At 31.1% G+C, this 22148-nt stretch overlaps 1 protein-coding gene and 1 long non-coding RNA gene across 4 annotated transcripts in view; one reads left to right on the top strand and one right to left on the bottom strand.

Annotated features, from left to right (window-relative positions):
- The window catches only part of PCB (Pyruvate carboxylase), a 146674-nt gene that overhangs the window by 117838 nt on the left and 6688 nt on the right, over positions 1 to 22148 (bottom strand). The gene's annotated exons all lie outside the window — the stretch shown is intronic.
- On the top strand, positions 3195 to 15188 carry LOC141452751 (uncharacterized). 3 transcript variants are annotated; one of them, XR_012457562.1, is made up of 5 exons: positions 3195 to 3380; positions 5643 to 5699; positions 5829 to 6026; positions 10493 to 10550; positions 14248 to 15188. It is a non-coding gene; the product is annotated as an uncharacterized lncRNA (long non-coding RNA). The 3 variants fall into 3 exon arrangements; XR_012457561.1 differs by having other exon boundaries at positions 14235 to 15188; XR_012457560.1 differs by lacking the exon at positions 10493 to 10550 and having other exon boundaries at positions 3196 to 3380; positions 14235 to 15188.

Here is a 22148-nt window from a genome sequence, read left to right as displayed (position 1 = left end):
AAAGCCCCAAATAATCTCACATAGCGAGTGTTTCCTCAATTATTCAGTCTGCAATGTAGATTTGATCTGAAAAGATGCCTGGTTAATGCTCAGTGCCATTAGAAGATCCAGCTAGGAAACTGAGAAATATAACCGATAAAGACACAGAATAATGTTACCAAAACCCTGTACCGAGCCTCCCAACAGATGACTTAGACTGACGACAATCCACAGTGTTCAATAGTAAAAATAAATACTAGTGTGATGACGAAAGATGCATCTTCTTGGAAGCTAGGCAGACATTGTCCAGGAGAAATTGCAGGTCTATAAAGTAGAAAGTCATTCTTCATTTGGCACTTTAAAAAAATAATAATAATAATCTATGAACCTTTTCATTTCCTGAATTACCTCTTCTAGCACCCAGGAATATCAGAAGAAACTTCTTCCATGACTCTTATAACATTTTAGCACCAATTTCTATAGAAGGCACAAGAAATTAATGTCCAGCACAGGCTGACTATTCTTGCAGATACAAATAATGTTGAAGATGTAGTCGCAAATCCGAAATACTTTAAAGAATAACATAAATATTAGGCTGAAAGAAAGTTTTCCATTCACCAAGTGGCTATTCCAAGAATCTTATATATTCCTTCCTAGTTACATATCTGATACATCACGTCAGTTCAGAAAAGTAAATATTGTTACAAAATTATTACGGAAATATGCAACTTTTAAGATAACTAGTTGATCGTTAAAAAAAATGAAATACCTACCAAAAAAAAAAAAAAAAAAATGCACTTCAAACAATATCGAGTGTTTCTTGCATATGTTATTTTTGCTTCGCTAAGTTCGATTATAAATAAGTATATAAAAACTTCGCATCTCCCATCGTTGCCCTTAATATGAATAAATTCTTCGTTTCATTAAATCCGATCTAGAGGAAACTGATTAATGTCTTCAAAGTTCATCGAGAAACTTGTAAGTATTCTCTTATGATTAAAAATGAAATAAACAGTAACAGAGGGGAGAGCGGTAAGTCAAGGATCGAAAATTAGCGCAGTGTGCGGAAATATTTTAGTGATAGTTTTATGGTTATACATTTCCTTAGGTAAAAAAAAATTAGCAGTAGTTTTAGTTTCAGATTAAATATTGAATAATGTGAAAGACTTATTGTAACATAACTAAGTTATTACAAGAAAGTGACAAACTCAGATCCAAATGTTACCTTGAAAAATAGCTCAATATTTTTAGTTTTATTTCGCTAAACAGAAAATATTGACAAATACATTTATGTTGTGAAGTGGCACTGACAGATACAGACAAGAGAAGGCGCGGGTAGAGTAGCAACAGGCCGGGGCTACTGGGGATATACCATAGTATAGAGCATTCTGTTAGAATCACAACAGCACCGGTAAGAACCTAATATCTACTGGCTGTTACATTCTTTTTATCGGCGTTCACTTGGTAACAGCCTCAGTACCCGTATACGGGTTCTCTGTACTGACGGTCATGAAAGGTTTCGTTGATAGCCTCCACAATATCACTCCTTCTCTACAACTTCCTTCAAGCCTTAAAGTAACGTTTACTTTCTATTTTCTCTTTTTCTTCATTCCATCTCATTCCTAATATCTCCTTTGCTCTTCTAGCAAATAGAAAATTGTATTTCACAAACACTAAAACGTGACTTAAATAAATGTTTGGTTTATAAATGTAATTGAACTAAAGATAAAAATACATCTTTATAAAGAAAAAAGTCTTACATGTCCATTATTAGCTCAATTCATCCTATCATTTTCTCTAAAATGAAACATAAAAAAAAAGTTCTTTGAAAAAAACTGACTCATTATAACTTAATGGTAGACTAGTTCAAAGCCTACCTCAACAGATGGCAGGACTAGATTTCAAAAATGGAAGAATTTAATTTGTATTAGGTAAAAAAGAAATTTATTTAAAGATCTAAACTACTTTTTTTTGTCTTTTTTTTAAATTATTTTAGTCCTCTACATATCCCTGACATAATTTTAGTCTAATAAAAAAAAAAATAAATAACAAGCTTTGCATAATAAAATATCTCAAGCCTTTGTTAAGTTATATTTTACATTTATTAAAGTGAGGTGGCTCAGTGTCTTCCATGCCCAAATATATCAAAGTGACGTGACTTTGGAAACTTGATAAATTCAACCTCATGTTTTATGAGGTCTCTTACAAAAGAGATTCCCACGGACCTCCCCTAAAGACCTAGATAATGTTGTAGTAGGTACTTAACTTTATGCACATAAATTTAGTCAGAATTAGATTTATTTTTACTATAATTTAAAGGGTATTATATTGATAACGGTTACTTAAAGAAATAATAATAAAAACAATAAGATGTTATAATTTAGAGTCTTTATTTGTCTTTCCTAATAAAAAAGTACTTAGCGGTCATATCAAATTATTTAAATGCTAATTTCACCTCAAATACAAGAATTTCAAGCAGAATGGAGACTTTTGTTGGATTCTAAGAGATATGAGCGATTACATGCTGTAAAGTAGACTGCTGGCCTCGAATGTAATTTATATTCTAATCCCACCCTATGACATGTAAAGAGAGTAACTATATTCAATACCATATTTATTTGAAGGCAACTAAAACTCTCAAAAATCCACTCTCATTTGATATAGCATATAACGTTTACTTAGGTAGGACAGCGTATTGATCTTATTGTTGTGCGCTTCAAATGTTACAACTTAGATTCCATGATCACTTTACCATCCTCATGATGCTAATTTTTTCTGAACAAAATATAGAGGATATGTACTTCCTTGAAGCCGGTGTTCTATCCTCTTAAATTCCTAAAAACCTATTATAATTCTGCATCCCAATGAAACAGAAACTGCTGACATCCGCACACAGCAGAGCTAATAAAATATTAACGATTCTCACCTACTGCATTTAAAAATTAGAAAATCAGAAATAATTATAAGGAAGTATCTATTAATTAGATGAAGTAATGGAAGCAGAGAAGTGATAAAAGAAATTTTAGGAGCAAGACAACAAGGCCTCTCTACATTTGTTGAAAACAATGTCAGCCTCTATAGTACCCTCAAAATTAATTCTGTATCACGCCAACGGACACTAAACCAGCTGTTGTTGTTTAACGAACCAATTTTCAACACTCATCTCTTCATCTATAACAACAAATTTTCACATGTTACATTGATAAAATTATTTTTTTTTTTATCAGCTGGGTACTACACGTTTATAAAACTAACTAGGTACTCATATTACAATTCCATCAGAGTTTGGTCATCGATGCAAAAAATCTACTGTAAAGAATATTTTTTTAAAAACTATTTCCGCCTTCAGAATTCAAGAGTTGCATAATTCTGCATTTCCTTATATCTACTTAGGAGCCTAGGTGAGAGTAAAAAGGTTAATCAGGTAAATAAGGTAGCGTTTATTTGAGTTAAGTAGTTTAATGCTTAACTTAGACCATGTTCTTAACTTAAGATTAGACCATGTTCTCTAATTTCCTTGTAGCTAGGCCCAAGGCAACTCAAATTATCCTTTGTATTTGTCTTACCAATATCTACAGCGGCATTTGTTCACAGAAGATATTATCGGCTAAATAAAGCTATAAAAGTAAGGCTTGTCCCTAAACAATATAAGTTGAACCTTACTCTCTACTTGAATAAGTGACATATTGAAAAAGAAAAATGTTTTCTGGTTTTAATTTAAATAAATAATCTTGTTTCCACGACCTTTCCAATTGTTACTTTTAAGTTTGAAAGAGAATGAAACAGTTATGGCAAATCAAGTTATACAATGTAAAAAATTAAGGGAACACAGATATACTACCTCCACAAGAACCTTTATTCTTACATTTTACTTTATTATACTTTATTGTATAGTAGTATGCATTATTTAAAAAATTAAAAAAGGTAGAATAAGGAAATTTCGTTGAAAGAAAATTGCCGTGTCCTTGGAATAAAAAAGTCATCCTTTTATTTCTGATTTAATAAACTGCTGTATAGTTTATTCTTCCAAACTAAAGTTTTATTTTTTATTATTATTTTGATAAAAAAAATATCTCTAAAATGTTTTTTTGTATTATTTAATAATAGCAGAAAAGAAAATAGCAATTGAAACGTGGATAGATAGTAATATACTTTTAATTGGAAAAGTTTAAATAAGAATTTTATTGAGCAGTAGGAAGTGAATTTGGTGAGCTGGATTTGCTTAATAATATACTTTATTTTATTTATTTATTTTACATAAGAAAGTGCTATTTCTTATGAAGAATGGAATAACTAAATTTCATAGAACACACAGGTTTTTTGGGGGGGGACCTCTTTATTTAACTAAATTTTACTTACCCTCGTTGAGTGGAAATAACTGTGTGACTATCAACCCTAACTAAAAAGAAAATTACAGAAAGTTTTGATTTCCCACCAAAGGACACAATTATTAGTAGCCACGGTAGCCGAGCCAGGCCCTCAAAGCTGACGTGTATTGTGGTACTGGGTTTGATTCCCGGTCTCGGTCTTCGTTTTTAATTAGTGGTTAATATGGGAAATTTATAATATAGTAAGTATGTTTGCCAGTCCAAGACACCTAATTTGGTAAAGTCCTCCGGAAAAACGAGGCATTACTTTCTTTGTATTGCATATGTCCTCTTTCTAGGTGAGAGAGAAAATTAAAATTAATTATTTAAATGCAATTTAGAATTCTCAATTTTCTGGAAAAAGGATCCTTAGATTCTCTTTAGTGTTAGAGCTGAATAGCGAGCGGCAGCTCATTGGAGAGGCCAGGATTTATACTTTATTCATCAACATCTTCATTTGCATTATAAATAAATTTTATATAATAAATATTTGTAAGAATTAAATTTGAAAGTAATATTCCAAATTTTAAGAAAATCGGTTAAATAAATGTTTTGGTCCTAAGTGATTTTGTTTTTGTAAATATAAAAAGATATATTCCATTCTAAACTGAAATCATTGCTCTCCTGGAACCTGCCTTATAATTAATTCTGCAATAGCTACTCTATCGAGTTCTAGCAAAATGTTCACTAATTCCAAGTTTCATTGAAACTGTTAAGCGAAAAGAAACTAATGGACCGTCCAATTTTTTGCATGTTAATTAGGATTGGACGCTAGTCTTTAGCAACATATTCGGGCTATTAGCAAATTGATTAAATCTTCGCAACAAATAATACAGTCAATTTACTATCAAGCCATTGAAATCTTGTACTAACACTAAATGTTTTACTTAATTTAATTGATAAATCAAACTCGATGAAACAGTTTAATTGCTTTGTTTAATAAGTTTATTTAAGCACCTAACCAAGTTTGATCTTTAACTAGATATAGCAGTCAGCTGGAAAGTTGGATTTTACTAACTGAAATGGAACTGTACAATAAGCTGGTCCAAAGACTTTATGGATAATAATAATAATAATAAAACTTGATTAGGTTAATTACATTGAATGAATTTTTAGACTTATATTTATTTTCTCTAAAGTCTCGTAAAATTAATTTAAAAGATTCTCTTTAGGTACTCCTTGTAAAAAAACGTACCATCATTATGATCCATATTTCTGCAGATTTTAGTGACTTTGAGGGGAAAAAAATGTATTTTAGATGAATATTTGCATTATTGAAAATCAATTATTTTTTAGAACAGGCTGAGGGCTCAAGAGAATTGAATTTCCTAAACTGCTGTAAGAGTAAATCGTGTGAGTACTCAAACCAGATCTAAAATTTAATATTTGCATTTAAGTAATCAACCATTTGTAAATAATATAATCTAATATATAATAATATAATAATAATACTTGATTATATTATTTCCATATTCACTATAGGATGATCTATTAAGCAACGAGTACGAATTTTGTGGGGTTTGAAGGAATTTGATGGGAATGTCCCTTAAAAATGATAAGTACAAGGAAGTTCAAGTTGAATAAAAAATAAAGCTACTCGCGGCATTCTTCCTGTCAGGCATACAAGTATAGTTTATATAAAAGTGAAATTCTGCACCTTGTAAAGTCACTTTGTAAAAGGTAAGTTTGTAAAAGGGAATCCCAAGAATTAGAAGTTTGAGAAAGGTAACCTGTAAGCACATTCCATTACATGAAAGTAAGAAAGTAATTCCAAATATTTTTATATTTGGTAAGAAAAACTTCTTTTAAGAAAATGTATTTAATGACATACTTCTCATGAAATCCTTTTAACGTAATAACAAGAAGAAAAATGAAAATTTTATTTTTAATGGATACAGCATAAAACAGAAAATGATAGAGGCGGAGGTATTCCATTTTCTGTAACTTATCTCCAGAATTATAAATCTTACTTTTTTAAAATGTGTATCTCAAAAAACAATATTATGAAATGGGACAAAGCCCAACGCTATTCGAGTCCCTCTGGGACAACAAAATAAATTTAAAAAAACGCTTAACTCTTACAAATATAAAAAAAGGTAATATAATAATATAAATAATAAAATAATAATATAATGAACAATGGTTTTTTTAAGACAAAATAAATCAGCAATAAAAAACGAAAATTAGGTAAGACATCATATTTTTTGGTGAAACAACCTACTATGAAATTCTCTAATAATTAATATCACAAAAAGCGAACTCTTGCCTCGACAAAAAGGGTTCAGAATAATTCTAGTAAAAGGCTAGTTTTTTGTTTTTTTTTTAAATCTCTGGTGGGGGAAAATAAATACTAAGTATCAAGTCACAAATGGTTTTTCTCTGATAAATTTTCTTGAAAGTACTTTGGTACTTTTCCCTTATAATGTGAAGGTGGTGGGTAAAACGTACACTGAAATGGTACCTTAGAATACTGAGTAAACAAAAGCTTTTATTATGTGAGTGTGATATTATTTTGTCTTCAAACATGCTGAAAAGAATTCTAAATATTTAACAACACAGGAAATTGATTATTTACTGCTTTGAAATTTACTATTTTTTTTTTTTTTAAGAAATATTAAGCCCTGTCAAAAAAATATACCAATAAATTCTGATGTAAATTTGGCTGTAGACAGGAACATAATTCGTTTGATTGTGGGTACAAAACAATAGGAAGGTAAATAATGCATAGAAAGAATCATAAATTACGCTCTGCAACCAAAATGAAGAAAATGTTCTGGATTAACCAGTGTTTGAAGAATTTAACATGGTCATTTTTAACATGATAAAACCATTATCCATCTCTGACGTCCCGGAGCTATTAAATAAGAGCGGATCTCCGGGTTTAATCTAGCAAGCTATTCACAGATAATCGCCTTCAGGGAATTTTAGAAGATATAATCTAATTTTTTTCCCCGAGTATTATTGATGCTCCGCGATCTTCAAGATCTATTGTTTCTCTTACGGGTGTCGGTTAATGTCCTACATCATACCCTCCTAATCATGATCAGCACCTGGTAACTTCCCAGTACGATTTCTTTCTTGTACGATGGCATTGCAATTATTGTATTGGAGTTTCCTCCATTTTCCCATTGAATCCATAGAAAACTTAGCTTTCCAGAACAAACTTTCACTTCTCAATGCCTCTTGTGAATACCTCTAAACTATCCTACCTTGTATTTGTTCAGTCCAAGGCAAGTCTGTGATCTATTTAAGTTCAATTACCGTGATATAATTCCTCCTAGATGGCCCAGATCAAGCGCTGGAAACCTCACCCACTTTCTAAGCTACTCCAAGAGAGTTCTGTCACCAATCCTGCATAAGCTTGAAGCCTCATTAGAGAGAATTTAGCGTCTAGGCCGTCATATATAAATATATCGAGCTGCTCAAAATAACTTATCTTTGGTATCTTTGCCCAAGTCCTAGAGTTTTCACAGACCTTCTCAAAAATATTCTAGCTTATAACATTGAAGCTCAGCCAGTAATAACCTGGATATCTGAAAGGATACGCTTTCTTCATTCTAATATTTCCAGTCGAGAATTAACTAACGCAACTTCCTAGTGCGTGAATTTCCACCTGGAAGATGCTAGGAATTTTCCTCATAATTTCAATTTCCCACAGAAGTACTCGATCCACCCAGGCACCATTTTATACCAAAAAAATCGGATTCACTGTTCTACCTCCTGCTGGTGTAGAACCTATAAAGGAAAATTGTTGATAAGCTGTATCTCTTGGTAGGGAGGTTTTAGACAGAGAAGCTTGTTAATAGATTTCCAATGGAATCAACTAATATCGCCAATTTTGGCAATATTTGATTTTAGAGTTACAGATCTTATTTAACTATAAAATTTCGTTAGAAAAAGATGGTTGAGATACTATTCTACTCTCTATAACATATACTGGCACATCTCGCTCCAATTTCATTCAATAAAATATTTTCACATACAGGGCAATACTTCCATCGAAAGTTCAATGGAAGCTAGTAAGAAGAATTGCCATCACAATAAAGGGATAAGTACCAAAATGGAAGCTCCCACTTATTCTAATTAATATCTAAACTAAATGCCTTTATCAAATATACTCTAGTAAAATGATCTTATTCTGATAATCTTTGAATTGAACAAAACATGAGAAAACTTGAAGGGCAATGCTAAGGGATGAGGAGATTAAAATTGCCCGTTCTTCAACAGTGTACTTAAACTCCCATCTAAGTTCTAGGCAAACTTTATTATTCAATAATTGGTTGTTTGCTAACTACTAAACCGTCGCTTGTGAGTAATGTTGGCACACTATCTGTAGATTAGTAATAAAAAATGCATAAATAGCTAGATAATAGTCACCCCTTATTAATTCTCCGCCTGTGCATTTTATTTAATATTAACTATAAAATAAACTTATTTAATGAAGTTCCAGTCTGTCGCTTCAAATAAATGTTTTCGTTAGTAAACGTCATTTTCTACTTATATTTCTAATTTATTATTTTTTTTGAATAAAATAGAGGCTTCATTGTCTTTTCACAATTAATTAATTATAAACTCTTTTAGCTTATTAAATATCGCAGCATCAATTAGTACCACAGCTTGCAAACGGAATAGCATTCTCATGGGCATCGATAACTCGTATCTGTAAGATTCACATTGTCACCTGACTGAGATCAATTCTCTTCAAATAATGTCGTTTTAATCTTTAGAATTAATTGGTTAACATTGATGGGCGGACCCAATTAAGTTAACACAGTTGAAGAGGATCTGAGTTTAGTAATTCTAAGGTCAGTTTGATGATTAAATCGAAAGAATAGAAAAAAAATAGTAGAAAAATATCAAAATAAATAAATTGACAAAGATTTATTAACAAATTACCAAAAATTGATTAGTGACAAACGTCGGAAGACTGATCCATTTACTAGGCTTAAATATCCTTGCTCTGCGAAGCGACAAGTGGCTTTTAGCTAGAAGCTGTTGTTTGGGTTATAAAAACTGGACTCTTTTGAACGTCTCTTTCTTTAAACCTTCTTAAAGTTGTAACCAGGCTAATTTATGCTACCTCATATTCATATATTTAGTACGACAGTTAGTCCAAAGATAGCGCACACTGTTCTATCTAACACAAAAATACCTAGTTCAACTTTGGACTCATGGTGACTGTTTTTTACTAATATTGTGACTTTAAACCAACACTGAGTAGTCACTTTTCCTTTATTTCGTAAGGCCTTTTTAATGAGAACTTGGAATTATTTTTGCTTAATTAAGTAATTAATATTAAATTCATTAACATTGAGTCAGCTAAAAGTATATCTCCAGTTAGATGACATACTGTAAATATGTAAAAATATTTGGGTTAAAATATAACTTTTGTTCTCGATTTAGTTTTTTTTTTAATAATTCCTAAACCACCTCCGATCTCCGGAATGCTAATCATTCCTCTACTCACTCTTAGTTAGCTGATCAGAGCCACTCCAAGTCACTTTGTTTCTCTAAGCCTCCCGACACGGATAGTAAAGGCTATCTGGTGTCCATCTGATTTTTGGTACTTTTCCTGCGAAATGGTTTTTTTCTGTATTTATAAAATAATATTTTATACATTTATACAAACCTAAACAAACTTGCATCTGTTCTTTATACATCCAGACAGATACCCACATACGCCTCCAATGCAGGATTCAATCAGAGCACCACTAATCACCCAGATAATCTTGCAGAAAGTCACTTGGCCGAATACATTTTTATGTGCAATTTTTTTTTAAAAGAGCTATTATAATTTATTTTTTAAATTTGGGAACAAAATAGAATTTGTACTTTTAAGTAGCATTTGATTTTTCGTTTTTGATTATTTATTTATTTTACAGAAACATTTTTTAGGTAATCCAAATGATATATCTAATCTGTGCTCATTTTTTATTCTTACTTTAATCTGAGATTGCAATTTAAATTGCTTTTTATGTATTTAATGTAAGGTGTGTGTGGTAAAATGTATTTTATGTATAATATGCTAAAAGAAAGTTTATTAAAATTAAAAAATTTATCAGGCTTAGCAACCAAAAAACGGATATTCCAAAGATAGTTCAAATTTGAAAAAATGCCAGATCGCAATACCATTTTTTTCTGTTTAGGTGAAAGAAAGTAAGAATTGGGATGTCCAAGCAATAATTAAGAATATCAATTTAATTGGTAATGATGGCAATTTGTTAAAGTAGTAATACTTAATAGCATAATTATTAAGAAGGTAGATAAAGCTGTGAAATATTACAGCAAAAAATCTATTCACTGATAAACTTGAACTTATCCATGAATTATATGAATATGCGGCAAAAGTTTTCCAGTTTTATTACATCAGTAAACTGCAAGGAGTTATAGCGCATACTAAACCGAGTTTAAACCACATTTTAAATATCTTCTTCTTTTTTTTTTTTTTTTAAGAGAACATATTGCAATCAGTTAACTTTTTTTAGTAAACATTTCTAAAAGACATTTGAAAATTCATTTCATGCAATTGTAACTTAAGAAATGGAAAATAAAGAGAATACTAGAAATTATAGAACCACAACACGCCTCCTAGTTCATTTAGATTTGATCTAATTGCCAATTAAAAAGTGACTGTCAAATATTCCATTCTTTGATATTATTACGATAATGACTTGCAATTTTCCAACAAACGTAGAATTTCTGCTTAACAGTTGTAATAGTTACATCCTAAATAACCCTAAATATTTAGGATCAGAATAGGAATAAAGGAAATACCTACTGTATTTGTTGAACTAATGAAGGGATCAAATGCAAATCTGACCTCATTACCAATCCAGTACATACGTGTAGTAGTCAATTATTAATTCGACTACCGCTAATCCAGTTTTAACGCTAATTAAGGCATGCATGTTGTTTAAGGCATTAAATGTTGTTTTTCGTCAATTGTTAAGCATTCCAAATCGAGTTGCTGATTTGATAAGTATTGCTGAATAAAAGAAACGTCACAGATTATTCCTATAACAGTTATTTTTAAGGAAAGGACGTAAAGGATATAATTCCTGGGTTCAAACTTTCTTACAAGTTGGATTTGAAGGAATTTTGTAATTTCCCTTAATATGATTTTAGTCTCAAGGAATTGTCAAATTGATGCCCAAAATAATGAGATGCAATCTTTCAGAAACTAAAATTAATTTTCAAAGATAAAAAATTAAAAGAATAGTGAATAGAAGGTAGATAAAATATCGAAACATTTTTGAGAAAATCATTTGTTTAAAAAAACTGAAAAATCGCAACAGTAATGTTAACGTCTGATTGACGGACTGGACAAAACCTTAGAATCAAAAGAATCCCATTTGACGTTCCTCCCAATCCGATGAGACAATAGCCTCAATCTTAGCTTAATCACGAAGCTCGAATTTCTGTGCAAACTTAATTTCCAAAATTATCTTTTCCTGATACTTCTTAAGAATATTTAAAAGTAATTAAAGTAAAATAATGTCTCATAATAATGTCACATAGTTAATTGGACCAATAGATTAGAAATGCGAATTTAATGTGAATAATTTGTTGGCGTTGAAGATGGTAAGACCCTTTTTAAATTGGGGAGAGAATAAGCGCTCAAGTTATGTGAATAATTAATATTAAAGATTTATTGTTGCATGAAGTCAGTAAAAAAGTAATTAATGTCAAAATGATTATGACAAACTTTTCCAAAGAAAACACAAGGATAACAGAAAAAATGGTAGAATAAATACGAGTATTGTTATCTTTTCTTTTTCTATCCCCTTCTTCCACTCTTTAATTAAAAAAGTTTGTTTAGGATAAACAAAAATATAAGCAAAGGATGCTGGTACACAGAATAATATACCTCAAGATATGTTATATATTCCATTCAGTATGGTTCAGTAGACAAAGAGTTCAGAGAATGAGAACAAAAATTATTAACAAGAGAGGCAAAAGTATTTCTGCAATATTTGTGCTCTTTTTTGTTTTCTCTTTAAAACTTGCTATAAGGGTTAGATTTCAAGTGATATAACGTTGACAAAATGTTAAAGGTGACAAACTTATCGTATGACAGCTGTCTTCCACTTTAGATACTCCTTCTTTAATCATTAAAATGTATTCAACGTATTCTTCTTTGAAGTCTTTAATATGAACCATTTTTAATGTTATATTAAATATAATGCATATAGATATAAATAAATATAGTCTTTTTGCTAGTAGTAGGCTTTAACAACCAACTTGGACCTTTAAAAATAATTGCTTTCAGCAATCCTTAACACTAAACCTACCGCCATTTATGGATAACTATTCCTACCGTGACCGGTCAAATGACCGGACTTTAAAATCACTTAAATTTCTTATTTTAGAATGAAGATAATAATTATTTAACAATGAAAAAGCTTAGTTTCTTTTGTTTAAAAATAAATCTCGTAGATTTTACTCTTATTTGGCCGACCATTTGTTCGTGTACTAATATTTGTCATGCTTTTGCAATGGTAACACAAATTTTGCCTTGAAATTTCACTTCCGGTAGTTTTTGATACAAAATCCGTGCATTTATCCCTGCTAAGTCCAGGATATTGAAAACTATTTGTTGAGACATCTCCGAGATTTTCCACGGTTATATTTCTTCCACGAGCTGTATGCATTTCTGCTAATTTCAGAGCGACCAGCTCCCCATGCGGAACTATAGGTTCTCTGCTTTCAAGTTTTCCCAAAAATGGAAAGCCTTTTATTGCATCGAACCCTAGCCAAGATTAGATACCAAATTTGTCCGGTTTATTTGGCATGCACTAAGTAAATCTGCATCTTGACTTTGTTGGGAACAAATGTCCTTGGAAGAGATATATGCTCTTGGTTGTAACAGTTTTGACTGTTCTCTACGAATTTGTTCCAAAATTTAGAGATCAAAGCCAATTTATCGGTTTGTAAGCGATGATTTCTTTGTTCCACTCGAATAAACCTCAAAACTTCCGTCTATACATTTCTGTTCATACTAATTGAGAAGAATGCTCGTCCCTATTTTTTGTTCCATAAAAAAGGGCAATATCGTACATTTTTTGGCCTGATATGCACCACATGCAAACAATAATCCGATAAATGCATTATCAAATTGAGTTTTCGAGAGAATTCTGTTACAAAAAAAAAAAAAATAATAATAATAATAAAATAAAATATTAAAATAAGTAAATAAAATTTAAATATTCAGCCGGTCAAATGACCGGTCGCGGTAGTTAAGACAGACTACAAATTTTTCTCAAAAATCAAATATTAGGAAAAGAAGTGAATATTAAAAAAACAATTGTATACATATTTTAGGAAAAGTCGTGAAGTTTAATGGCGGTATGATGACGCTGTAATTAGAAAATTTAAACCAAATTTAAAAAACGGTCAATTGACCGGTCGTGGTAGGTTTAGTGTTAAATAACGGGTATATTTTCTCGATAAATCTGATAAAGGAAGTGAAACTTTGTCACAAATCAAATTTCAAACATTGCTTCACTCCTTACAGCCATTCACAACAAACTTGCAGTAATTACGAATTTCGAATTACGAAGTTCATTAAAAATTATTAATATAGATTAGATGTGAAAATTCAGGTCTGAATTTTTCTCAGGATAATTTTTAAGGTACTAACTTAAGACATTGGTTCCAAATTTCGCATTTTTACAAAATGTTTGCAATAATTCAATAAGTTAGGCTACTACAAAGGCACTAGATGAAGCCATTTTTTTGAGCAAAACGCCCTTGAGAATTACACTTCCCGGTCACAGTATTTTTTCAAATTAGACATTTAAGCACTGTTATAAGACCATACATGCCACTAAAATATCACATTAGAGGAAAACCTTATACTAACGCTTATCCTTAATCGAAACTTTCTAGAAAAATATTACAGATAAAATTTTAAGATCTATGCGAGTTTAAGAGAAGTGCCTAGTTTAAAGAAAACCATCAGAGCTGTTTTAGAGGAAATCTCAATGGTTAAAAAAATCAAATGGCGCTTCCGGCAGAGGGATTTTGATAAGATACGATCCAAACCTATGGTGGATGAAATAGTTAGCACTGGATTCCACGCTGGAGTGTTTGAGAGAAAAGAAGAGAAAAACAATTTTTTCCAGAAATTTGATGCAGAAATAAAAGAAGTTTTTCCAATTAAAACAAAATCAAAATTACGAGACCTTCTTCATCAATTCCACAAGCTACTAATGAGGCATAGCCTAAGAAAAAAAAACCTTGTCCTAATTGACGAATAAACGAGCTAGCTTCGCAGTTAGTCGCCATAACGTTGGCGTATGGATGGATTCTTATCAATTGATTGATCAGCCCTGTGCTATTAAAAAGAAAGAGATGGCTGACGTGGCGGCAAAAGAAAGAAGCGATCTCAGCCGGAGAAACCGTTTCAAACATGAACAAGCAAGGCAGAAATAAATTCGAAGATACACAAAGGTGAGGCATGTATGTTTAATGCAAAAGCAAGAGGAAAAAAGGGGGATCATTTCTATGTGACCGGATCCTGACGACTCTTCCACGAAAGTATTCTTTGCTTACTTCAGGAAAGCTACAATGCCAGTGGTTACATTTGAACAGAATAGAGACACTTCACACACTCTTCTTGGAATGATGGTAACTGGTGATAGTCCTCAAAATGAAAAAGCCAACTGCAAGTAAGATGTCGAATATCAAAGATAGTGAGCTGCTGGAAATATATGGTGAAAAACTCTCCAGGATGTTGGTGAAAACATAAATAAACAATAATAGCGAAAATTTAGACATAAGGAAAAACCAGTCATTAATGAAGCAACCATTTATTACAATAAAAAAATATTCACACAATTTATTTAATTATTTTTCATTATTCTTGAGGAAATAATGATATTATTACAAGGTAACTAGTTCGCAGTGACTAGTTTTCTGAACCAAATTCGCATAGCAATGCCAATTATGTTGTTTTGTTATTTATGTTGTACAGATTCTTCCGCACAAGAGAACAAATTATTTGAACCAAAAAAGTAAATAATAATAGTAATAATAAATAGGACTATCACTTAAAAGGTTAGCTATACTAAAACAAAAAATAATTTAGATTCAAGAAGTGTCTTTTTACTAAAAGACTTTTCTTAAATCCATTCAAAATGAGCTTATTTATATTCCATAACGTTCTTGCATTTCACCTTTCCACGAAAGTTGTTATTTTCTTTTCTTTTTTGTTTACAAGCTTTTGCAATATATTAATAATTTTTTAATAATTATTTATAAGCATTTAAAATGATTATTCAAAACTGTGGTCAAGGACTGGATCGAAAATTACCAGTCATGCGACACCAACCGTGGAAGGGGTCTGTTAAAATAATAAATCTGTGCTGGATTTAATTTAAAACCCTACAATTTGAAATTTAACAACATACCTCTTCATTTCTCTTCTCTTCTTTCTCTTCTTTTAATACTCAGATTAAGGACGACACAGAAACGCGCTAAAATAAATATAATATGAATAACTAAATAAGTAACATGAGTAAATGAATGAAATAAAAACACAAAATCAGGATTTAAAAGCCGTTTAAACTACTACTTGGCATTAATTGAGAATTCGAACTCGGTCTCCCACCGAGTATCTGGCTAAAATAAATTAATTTGATTAATTTAATTTTAATTAAAATGAATGAATTTTCCAATAAAATCGCTCTTTCAGACTAAGGGAATCTCACAACGGATATCTCCTGTAGAATCTCAAAATCGAAACTGAGACATGTTGCTCTGGCTATCATACCTAGCAATAAAAAAAAAAGAAATAGTAAAAGGAAGTTGACCAAAAAAGGGTCAAAGAGTTTGCCCGAGACGTGCAAATTATCGAGTCTAGATTGCAAACAGTATAGCTCTAATCTATAACTGTCTGCAAACTAACTCGCCGGTAGATACTAGTGGCTAGCTCCTGCTCATTGCTTGATACAGGACGTCTGGACACTTCGGACCCCTTGTTGAATAGTGAAAGTGAGTAAATATAAACTTTATTTGGACATTCTCTGTAACTACGATAACTAAGTATAATATTATACATCTTTGCTTTGGTGAGAAATTATTTTTATAGTTTTGTTTGGTTAACGTAACACTTACTGGTACCTAAACCACTTATTTTAAACTTGGAACAGATGTCATGTTACTATTTAAGTACTTGTGGAGGTAAAAAGTACCTGTGTTAGAAGCAATAATAATGTAATGCCATCTAGTAGGCCTTATAAGAACTACCAGAGAAAGTGTGTTATGTTCTACTTTTGTATGGAATAAATATAGCGTATCTGCATTATGGATATATTTTCGTAAGTGAATATATTAAAAATAATTAGATGTAAATGTAGCTATTTAAATATTCATAATAGTTTGCTTATTATGTTCTCTATTAAGATAGTATGCATTAGTGGCGCATCAAGAGAGCAAATCTGAACCAGAATTGACTTGATGAAAACAAATTTCGTTGAAGGAAGAGACAATACGAAAACAAAATTATTGTCAAAATAATACCTGGAAACAGGGTGAAGTGATTAACTACCAGTAAGGAGGCCCCAAGCGTGCATTCAGAACAGTGTCAGCTCTGGATAAAATCCTTTATTATTGGGTGAAGTGGAAACCTCATCTAGATCAAATAAAGGCTTGCAACAATGAGGATTTTTAAGGTGTGAGATGTGTTATCTACATTCAAAAAAGAAACAAACAAAACAAATATCCACATATATCGCGCTTAAATAGAATATATAATAAAAATTGGATATGAAATCATATAGACATTGCATCTATTAAAAGATACAAAAGATTCTGCTTATTAAGTTTCTTTGTAAAGATAGAATGCAATAAAATGTTTATACAATTTCATTTGGCAAAGAAAACATGGACATTAAAATGACAAGTACAAGTAGAACTTAAGAGGATCCATAGCGAATAAGCTGAAATGCAGTATAGGTTTAATAAGACAGCGAGATCTGAATTATTTTTTTATCATGTTCTGTTATTGAGTTATTCATGTCATTGATATTTGATTTAAAAAACAAAATAACTCTGTTTAATAGAGAAAACTAATGTGAAAACTAGCAAAATACAAAAACAAATTAACTGAATTTTTTGAGAAAGCTGATCAACTAGAAGATAATTCAGTAATACTGGTAATCTTTTTATAAAGATTGTTACTTTAAAAGGAGAATAGTGTTGCAAAGTAAATTACAACTTTAAAGGGCAAACTTAAATTGAAACATTTCTAAAGCAAATTGTATTAAAGGTTCATCACCATCAAGTTACCTTGCTACTGTGCGAAAACACATTATAAACACCTAATTTTCATGACAATCTTCATTTTCTTCCAGTCATTGATTTAATCATTCCGTTTCTCCTACTGCATTTCCAATCTATCTTTGAACTCTTTGCCAGAATTAGAAAATCTCATGGGAACATTAGCTAGGAAATTCTGAAATTTTCTTACAACTATGCTATTATAATAAATAATTACCTAAGAGATGTGCTTAAAACAATTTTCGTGAAATATTACTTTAGGAGAGATTATTTGTTTGTTTTTTTATCTGTAATGATATTTCCGAGACATCCATTGTTTTCACTTGCTAAAGCATCAAGTTTAGGGAAAGCCCGAGAAATATTTGTCACTTAAAACTGTGAGAACTGGCGTACCTGGCAGTCATGTGAATGTATCACACCTCACTTTTTTAACTTTAAGCTGATAAAAATATTTAACAAACTTGCGAGAATCGGTATGAGTCAGTTCAAGTAGTTAAGCTCATCTTTTTTGACAACAAAAATGTTTTGACTTTTATAAACGCAACCAGTTAGGCAGCATAAATGCTCCAGATGAAGAGAACATGTACTGGAGGACATGTCACTCAGTCGTACCTCCTCGGTCAATGAAAATGACGGCTTGGAAATGTAGCTCAAATGTTTTTTGTAAGTGGAGTTGGAAATTATTGCTAGATGTGGCGATTAATTAACATAAATTTAATGAGTTAACGTAAATGATGAAGTAGTATGTTAGAGGAGTTGGACCAAGTGGACCCACAACTACCTCAAACAAGAGCACACAGTACCAGTCACATCCAGTTATATAACCAACATTTGTCAAACATATAAACTCACTCACTCAACCGCTTAACTATTGATCAACGATCCTTTCAAGGACAGAATTTAATATATTATCTTCAGAATTATCGTCACGATAGTAAATAAATATTTACATGTAAATAATAATTGACTAAATTCATTTGAGAAACCAAAAACAAACATTAAGGAAGATCTAAACCAAGGGGAATCCGAAATTTAACAGCATGTTGTGTGGCTAGTACCGATAATGGGTACCATTAATTTTAGTTGCCTGAATAAACTTTATCGCCATTTGTACTAAAGTGGCAGCGAACCTGTCTGTGACGGGTGTCGTTATGGAATGAACAAATGGAACTCCTCTAATCCGTTTAAACTTTTAATCTGGTCTCCGGATTTTAATGATAAAAAAGTCTCTGTATTTTGTGACGTTCCAGAACATTAAAACTTCAGTAATACACATTCTATAGCAAAGAATCTGAAAGACACTATTTTTTTAAGGGATCTAACTAAAATATTTTTTTCAAACTTCGAAATTAAACAGCTTAAATAAAAAGGTACGTTACAGAATCGATTATAAAAAGAAAATCCATGGTACTTCTCCCCAGAAGCCTTCATAAAATAACTTTCCTCAGAAAAAGTCAAACGTTGACGCTTTACATCCAACTCCTATTTTTCAGGCATCGAGGCATCTTAGCGTTGCGAGTCTCACCACTACGAGGCACCCTAATAATATAGTAATTAGTTTATAGAAAATCTTAGAAGCCGTTATTAAAAAACCATAAGAATAACCCAAAATAACAGTAAATTTGCAAAGCACTTGCTTGTCATTTTGATCAGAGTCACAATTTCAGTAGTTCATTTAAAACTCCGAAGAGGGTGCACCAATGAATTTTGTTTACCAAATTTCAATTTATTTCTTTAATTTTTCGGAAAGTTATCAAATATTCTTGCTGTTATACCAATTTTTCTAGGAATTCAACCTGTAAGAAATTGGTTTTCCCGCAAAACTTAAAAATCATTTTCAATTTACAGAATATATGATCAATTTTTATTTGACCGATTGGAACTACCGCTTTCGCGTTAGGAAAGGCCATCTTTTTTTTATTTTCCTTTAAAAACTGGAATCCCTCAAGGAAGCATTGTAGTACCTTTTCTTTTTCTAATATACACTGCCAATTCACCTTCATCCAAAAATCCTATTGTTTCAACATTCACTGACGAAGCTGCTATTCTCTCAAAACACTCTGATCCTATCCAAGTCAGTCAGAATATTCAAATTCATTAAAACCTTCTTGAAACGTAGTTCCGCAGATGGAATATAAAAATAAATTCCAGCTGATGTAGTGCGAAAATGGTATTAACTTTGAATCCTCATACTCAACTGAAACAAGATAAGAACAGACATTTCAAACTATTTTCTAGATTAATTGACCGTAGATCAAATCTTGATTTGAATCACAAACTTACAAGACACTGTTGTGGATAGTTACGAACATACTGAGCAGAAGTGTGAGGCAGAAAGTAGAAACTATGAGATACGCGGAAATATCGTTTAAAAAGGTAAGATCTGAGAACACAATAAGTTAAGAGCTAGGAAGGATATAATCGGATTTAATTTGTCTCGAAACTACTTTTTCCTACCTGTTTCACAAAGGATTTTTGAAAGAAGTGAGCAGATTCTTTTTTCTTGATTTGAGCCTGCCAAAAAATAAAAAATAAAAAAAAGGCGTAAATCTCTCAAGTTTAACAATGTAACTGTCAAGGTTGATCTCCTTATACCATAAGTTATGATACAGATCTAAAAATACAGCGAAAAATCTTACATACAATGTTTTTCTCTAACCAAACCAGCTGTCATAGTTCTGTGAAATTTATGATATTGTTAACCATAAATAATACGTAAGTTCAGATTACCATCTATTTTTACTTGATATCTGGTTTTGGTGTCACCTTAGAACCTAACAATAAGCTATTGGGTAAATCTAGCCTTCCAGAAGAGGCACTTTAAATAAAAAATCCTTTCATATAATTGAGGTTTTCTGGGAATACACCAACTACGATTTTCCTTAAACATGGCATATTTTTTTGCCCAAAGCAGATCTAAACTCATATTTGAAATTTTTTCTCGAAAAAATCGATTTTGGTTACATCTCCTTTAAAAGTTCCTTTAAAGTACCCATTTTTAATAATTATACTATTAAAAATTAACACGTAAATGCATTAACAAAATACCAAATTGATTAACTGAAAGAGTGTTTCTCTAAATAGATATTAGTGAACATGATAAGGTTGAAATCAAATCAGACATATACTTGTAAATGGACAAACAGAAATAGATAAAATTGTAAATAAAAATGAGTGCAACATGCAATTAAACATTACTTAAAAGGAAACTAAGAAATTTTTTGTTTCTTTCAAAAATTACCTTCTTGTAATTTTCTAGCAAAACGGTCATTTTTTTACGTTAATATGTTTTTATTTACAAAATGATATCGTAAAATATCTATGATCATGCCATTGTTCTTCCAATTTCTCCTCCTCAATGGCCGACACCTCCCTCAATACCAACCTGGTATCCTTGACTTTTCCATCACTTCTCAAACTACACCTATTCACTGAGACATGTGCACAATAAAGATCTCTGACTGAAACAGCTCTGAAATTAGTTTTTCTTAGTGCTGGATGTGTTATTGTTACATGTTCATCTGATATAATTGTTGCAGGAGCAAGAGCCTCTTGCAGTTCTCATTTCAATAAAGTTTAAAAAAAATAATAATAATAATCATTTGTGAATGATTAATTAGAAAGAATTAATATTCAATACTTTTTTTTTCTTTTCTTTGTTCAATATTGCAATATTTTTTATTTCAATATTTGCTAAAAGAATTAAGTTCTCACGTAAAAATATAATTTTAATAATACTTTTTAATGGATAGTACGTGTTCTTTTTTTAATTTAATTGCCGGGGGCCTCGTAAAATGGAGGTAGAGGTATTTAAAATTAAAATGTTTATTACACCTTTAACAATGCGGTTCAAAAAATTCAACTTGTGTATTCTGCTGCTCACCCAGTATTTTAAAAATTGAATCAAAAATTTATAACAATCAAATATATGTATATCTAAAGTATTTTTTGCAATTAATTATCCTCTTTATCCAAAATTTCTGTATTAATAAAGATAAATGTGAGTTTGAATTTAAAATTTTTGCTCGCATCAGTAGTTAATTTAAAACGGTATTTTTTTTTTTAAATTATGAACTCATGACCTAACAATTTTCAACCTATAATCATGAGGTCAGCTTTTTAAAATAATAAAATGGGTCAATTCAATTGGAAAGTAGGATCTCCGCTGAACACAATAATACAATGCATTTTCAGTTTAGTGTTCCTTAGATAGGCTTCTGCGGAAGTATTGATACTAAGACATTTTACAAGTACCCTAAGGGAAAGAGATCAAGCCATTTATTCAGGGACTTATCATACCTAATAACATAAACAGTAACTGCACTATTAGCCCCAACACTTTCACACTGCACCTGCAGAAATAATTTATGTGTGCAACTATTTGGGTTTAGTAAATCCACAAGCGTACTCCAGCTTCAGTATTACATCTTCATCCAGTCTTAAACAGATCACCTACGTCAAGCCAACAAACTATATTTAATATGATGGGTCTAACAAGGCTTTAGATATCATGAGACTAAT

This window comes from Rhodnius prolixus, unplaced genomic scaffold, assembly GCF_049639745.1.
Source record: "Rhodnius prolixus isolate KJV_2025 unplaced genomic scaffold, Rpr scaffold_3, whole genome shotgun sequence".
Taxonomy (NCBI): domain Eukaryota; kingdom Metazoa; phylum Arthropoda; class Insecta; order Hemiptera; family Reduviidae; genus Rhodnius; species Rhodnius prolixus.
Note: the sequence above shows the minus strand (reverse complement) of the source record. Positions and strands in the feature narration are given on the sequence as shown.